This window comes from Chrysemys picta, chromosome 14, assembly GCF_011386835.1.
Source record: "Chrysemys picta bellii isolate R12L10 chromosome 14, ASM1138683v2, whole genome shotgun sequence".
Taxonomy (NCBI): Eukaryota; Metazoa; Chordata; order Testudines; family Emydidae; genus Chrysemys; species Chrysemys picta.
Genome location: NC_088804.1, coordinates 43192370 through 43198470, shown reverse-complemented (window position 1 = coordinate 43198470; position 6101 = coordinate 43192370). Strand labels below are relative to the sequence as shown.

Sequence of the window (6101 nt, the reverse complement as noted above, 5' to 3'; positions counted from 1 at the left end):
CCACATATGGAGTCTCAACTGTAATTAATTTGTAAGATCTTTGCAACAAGATCTTTCATTATATCTTTGATAGCACCCATCACACTGGAACTACAATTCTGATCGGGAACTCTGGGTGCTACCATAATATTGCTATGAGTTGAGTTAAACTTCATTGAAACTTGTGGGCATAACAGCTGCTTTCATTCAGGATAAATGTAAAAGGCAACTGAGCTCCCTTATGGAATAAGAGCTGAAAAAGTAGGGGCCTCCACCCAAAACAAAGCCACTTGCAAGGCTGAAGTAGGAGTTAGCCATGCAGTTCAAGGAGGTTCCACTGTGATCTGATAACAAACTCAGGGGTGGGGGATTGACTGGATTGGAGCAGTATGTCTGTGAGTGTGAGAGGCAAGAAGCAAGAAATACCACACAGACAGACACTGAAGGAGCAGAAAGCCAAGGACACAGCAGAACAACCACTGGGAGCATGGACCTGAGAAAAAGCCGAGAGAGTGCTTTCGGGTTTGAGTGCTGACTGAAAAAGGCTTGGAATTATGAACAAAGAAAATAAATCCTGTTTGATTCCCTGTGTCCAAGAAAACAAAACTTTGTACATTCCTTGAAAATAAACAGGATTGTACCAGAGAAATATCTGCCCCCATCATCAATTTCTCTTAACAGAAACAACCTGCAGAAGTTGGGGATTAGGTCCTGCCGGGTTGGACTAGTGACATCCTGAGGTCCCTTCCAACCCTGATATTCTATGATTCTATGATACCAAATTTTGGCTAACTGTTTGCATCAAAAAGGGGTAACAACAGAAGTAACAAACAACAACAACAACATTGGGTAGGATAGCAATTCATGCAGAATATTTGAAAACACTTGAGTAATCTTAAATACAAAACATTTTACCAGAAAGTTGCCTCAGGTTGTGAGTTTACAAATCAGTGCGTCCAGGCAGTTTCTAGAAAGTCAAAATCACAGCCAGAGAAACAACTAAACAGAGCAGGGATACTGCTATACTACCATATTGAACACCATGATACGTTTTGAAAGACAGTAGTGTTGATCTTTAGTACATTTATCTAATACATATCAAAATACAACCAGATACACAGAATTACTCAGTCTGTAGGTTGTACATAGTTGTGCAAATACCAAGTACAATAAAATCTGCAAAAAATTATCATTCTTCTAATGAAAATGGAAATCTCAGGAGGAAATAAAACCTTTTCTTTCTTAAAAGAAAAAAGGATCAAAAACTATAGTGCAGTGCCAATCGACTTGGAAAGAAGCAGAGTTATATTTTATACTGCAGGTGAATACTGGTATGAATTAACAGGTCATTAAGAAAAAGCTCTTTGCAAGCCATGAATCTAAGAAGAAAATCAGAGAGACTGTCATCTATAATTTCCAGTGTGTGGATAAATCTAAAAAGATGTCAACAGGCTGAGATCTTACTGAGCGCCCAACAAACAGGTGTCTATTGGCCTCCTGACCTATGACATCAACGAAGCAATAAAACTTTCCATTTAGGGACAAAACCATTTGGTACTAGTAAATGGTATAATAGCTGCTTCTTAAAATATGGAAACATGTATAACAAATGTCTCTTTAAATCCCAAAAGGAACACAGACTTGCACTGTGCAGTATTCCCCCCAGGAATCTTGTAAATCATATAAAAATTTAACTTGTCCTGGGACAGTTTTGAAAATGTGTTTGTGGTTTCTGGTACATTTTTTAAAATATATCTGGTCAATTCATCAATGGAAGAGAGTCCTCTCAAATTCCTATGTAAGAGTTTTATTTTCTTGTTTGCAGAATGGGATTAAGTTTCAGACAAATGTTTTAAGAAAAATCAATTTTTGCGCAGTTTTTGAATGTATTTTATTCTCCATTGTTTCAAACAGCTTCTTAACACCTAGAAAATAAAATGGCATCCCGTCTCCATTTAGTTCTTCACTAATGTGGCTTTTTGCTGCATTGCTAGCTCAGGAGAAGCATCGTCATGGTTTTGCATCATTTTCTTCTTACTGTGCTTGAGCATTTTCAGGGTGAAATTCTGACCCCATTGAAGGCAATGGGAGTTTTGCTATTGACTTCAGCAGACCAAGCTTTCACCTTGAACGTCAGCAAAAATCTGACTGGAGAGGGGTAGTGGGGTGCGGTGAAGGCAGAGGATGCAATCTGTGGCTGGGGAAGAGAACAGGGGGGAAAAGAAAGTGTAGAAATGGTGTTAGAGGCCTTGTTTAGACTAGGGTTTAATGTGTGATGCTAGCATATGTTAGCTAACACTGCTTTGAACACATGCTAAACTGGTCAACATAAAGAGTAGGCTTCTCAATATTCTTCAAATCAACTACTTTAGTATGTGTTAAACTCTGTGTTTTATCTAGATTAGACATTTAAAACATATTTGTTAGCATATCATAAGCTCATATCACACCTTTAAACCCTGGTCTAGACAAGGCCACCAGACATCAAGAAGAGAAGAAACAGAGTATTGGAAAGAAAATAAGTATATAAGCAAAGAAATTATTAAAGCCTCAGTCCTGCAAAAACATATGCATTGAATTTGATGGAACTACTCATAATCTTAAAGTTAAGCATGTGCAATAGGTCTTTGCAGGTTTGGGGACTAAAACAGCTAAAGTAAAATGTTGAAAGGGAAAAATACAGTGGGGGAGAAAGAAGAAATAAAAATAAGGTAAATAAAGAGAACCACAGGGGGGAAATCTCTATAGAAAGGGGAGAATGCAGTTAGACAAAAATGTACAGCAGTTTGAAATATTTGTACAATGCTAGGCAAATACTGAAGACAAAATATAGAAAAGCAGGAAAAGAACAAAAACTGGAGTTCTGTTTAGTGTTTACTGTAATAACAACAATGTTCAGTGAAATGTAATGTATATGGCAGCTCTCAGAAACCCCAATATGAATTGGGACTGCACTGTATTACACCCTGTGCACACAATAAGAGTACTGTGACAAAGTAATCTATAGCTAGGATCTGTCTGTAGGAGGAAGGACCAGCTCAGTAGTTAGGGCACTGACCTGGGACATAGAAGACCCAGGTTCAGGTCTCCACTGTGCTATGGGTAGGTCATTTAGCATTTTGGTGCCTCATCTGTACAATTGGGATGATAATGCTTCTCTGCCTCCTACAGGTCCCAACAAGGCAATTGGCATAGCCAAGATAAAAACCACCTACTGAAGTGTCATGAAATGACACACCTATGACTGAGTGACCATGGGATATATGGCTCGGGTACATTTGTATGTATCTATATCAAACTACTGGCTCCATTTTGTTTTCTGAGCACCATTTGGATTATAAGACTGTTCTGTGTCTTCACCTTGGCTCTGTAGTTTTTATATTGAGGTGAAATATAACAGGTGGTGTCACAAGAAATTTTTGCATCTAGCTGAGAGTTAACAATGGAGGTTCATTAAACCTTGATGATCATCCATTCAAATGGAAGCCCTGTTGGATAAAGAGCTGACTACCACCCAGGGCAAACCCATTCTCCCAGGTGGGCTGATAAACAACTGAAAACCTGACAAGAGGATTGAGGCTGATCGGGAAGATCACCTGGCAGGAGGAACTGGAAGTCTATAAAAGGAATGGTCTCTCCCTAGAGATTTGGAGAGGAGATCACAAGAAGGCGGCAAGGATGTGCAAAAGGTGAAGAGTGAAACAAAGGATCATGCACTCAGAAAACACTGACCAAATCCCAAAGACAACTCTGGCGTGGTGAGGAAACTGAGGCTTACTGGGTTTATTGTTTTTCCTAGTTATGTATATCTATTGTGCTGTCTAAAATAAAGAGCGATTGGTTAAGAAATCCTTCTGCAAAGTTTGTTTTATTTGGCTTCAACCATAAGCCACGGTACTCACAAAGTAGACCTCGGGGAAAGGTTTGCTTAAGCTACTGGGGAGCCTTGGGGCCTGCACAGCTAAACCACAGGATCCATTTCTGAAAGGCATATCAGATAGAGAGTCTATGAACAGGAAGTGAGCTGAGGCACCATATCTCAGACCCAGTACTCCATTCTCATCCCCTTTGACCTGTCAACTTCCTTCAACCCCACAGTCAACTCTGCTCTTCTCGAAACTATGTCCTCCCTTCGCTTCTGTGACTCTGTCCTCTCTTCCTACCTCTTTGATCACTCCTTCAGCATGTCCTTCAAAGGACCCTCCACATCCCTCCTCCAGCTTTCTGTCAGGGTTTCACAGGTCTCTGTCCATGGTCCCCTTCTCTTCTCCCACTACACCTTTGTGACAGATATGAAAATATCCTGGACAAACCTTATTAAACTTAATTCAAGTATTTTAGGAGTTGTATTAAAAATTCAAATGTTAAGGACATTGCATGTAACTGTCTCTTTCTTGTCACAGGCTTAGAGCAGTGTTTCAAAAATATACAATCTTGGCTGACTAAGTCAGACTCTTATTAGACAGAAGGAAAATGACGATAGGAAGGAAAAGAAATAAGGTGGGGAAGGAATAGGCCACATGGGGGTACAACAAAGTCTCATATCCCAGATGGTAATAAGGATTAAACTGAAGCCAGCAGAGGTGGCAGTATCATCTGGATCCCCCTCTCTGAAGGTCTGGGATCCCAGGAGATGATGGGGTAGCCATGATGCTGAAGCTTAATCCAGTAGCTAAGTTTTCTCCACAAAGGCTCTTTCTTTAAGGGCCCATAAGGGGAATGGTATTTGGAATAGCCCATGCCATCATCGGGGTGGATGTATTTAGTTGCCAAAACCGGGCATTTTTCCCCAATAAAAGTCGCATCGCAGTGTGTACGCACGCACTGTTTGGTCGACAAAAAGCAGTTTTGGGTGACAAAACTTGATAGTGTAGACAAGGCCTAAGATATTTTTTCCAGCCCTCAAATAATTTTTGTGACTTTACCACTTTTTTGTGGCTTCTTTTTACCCCTCCCCAATCTTTGTGGCATCTGCAAACTGTGTCAGCAATGATTTTATATTTTCTTCCAAATCATTGATGAAAATGTTGAATAGCATCAAGCCTAGAACCGATCCCTGCAGAACCCCACTGGAAACACTCCTATTCAATGGTGATTCCCCATTCACAGCTACTTTTTGAGGTCTAGCAGATATACAATATCCATAAACAACGTGTTACATGGATTAAGAACTGGCTAAAGAGGTGAGTAAATAATTGATATTTTTACTCAGTAGTTGAACCAAAACTTAAAAAAAAAATCATTTTGGGTCAAATGAAACTTTTTTTTCCTTCTTTGTTTCATTTTCAGGTGGTTTTTCCACTCCCTTTTTTGTGTTTTGTTTTAAATAAATCTGGCTAAATTTCAAAATAACATCAAAATGTTTCATTTAAAAAATGTCAAAACAAAATGTTTAAAACTTTTTCAATTTTCTTTCTCATGTTTTCAGTCAAAACCATGCATCAAATTTGACCCAAATTCATAAACAATTTCAGTCAAAGTTTTCAGTGAATAAACCAGTTCTAATTGCATAGTGCTAATTTTTTTAATACGAATGTCATGCAATACTAAGTCAAATGACTTAAGTCTAATTATATTACATCTACACAGTCACTTATATCAACCAAACTTGTATCATCAAAGAATGAAATCAGGTCCCGTAAAACTGTGCTGTCGGACGTTAGATACCTATCCTTTATCAATTGAATCTGGGTGACTAGCCATCAGTGGTTTGGCTTTCTTCATAACTTCTGCAGCAAACATGCACTTTTGGAATAAATACTAGTTTGCATAATTAATGATGGTCCAGTTGTAAACTTTTTACAGGAGTCAGTGTCAATCCTGGTATTCTGATCTAATGCCTTTTTTCCAAATGGAACCTACAAATCAACCTCTATTTTCAGATGGAGAAGTTACCCTTCGCTTCCTTGTGCTATAGAATAGTAGCTGTATTTCATCCCAGACTTGGTTACATTTCAGTGGTGGCTGAATGTCCTTACAGTTTGTGAACTGTTTGGAATCCTTTATGATGAAAGGTGCTATGAGTATATAAGTTTATTGTTTTATTGACTGAAGTATAATCATATGGAAGCCTGAGACCGCAATGGTTTGGCTCCCATAAAATGTTTTAGTTTAATTCTCCT

The 6101-nt window shown here is 38.8% G+C and overlaps 1 long non-coding RNA gene across 1 annotated transcript in view; it reads right to left on the bottom strand.

Moving 5' to 3' along the window:
* Positions 1–2040: 2040 nt before the first annotated feature.
* Positions 2041–6101, bottom strand: part of LOC112059016 (uncharacterized) — a 75601-nt gene continuing 71540 nt past the window's right edge. Inside the window, exon 5 of the long non-coding RNA XR_010592687.1 lies at positions 2041–2176. This is a non-coding gene — a long non-coding RNA (uncharacterized LOC112059016). The remainder of the gene's footprint in view (positions 2177–6101) is intronic.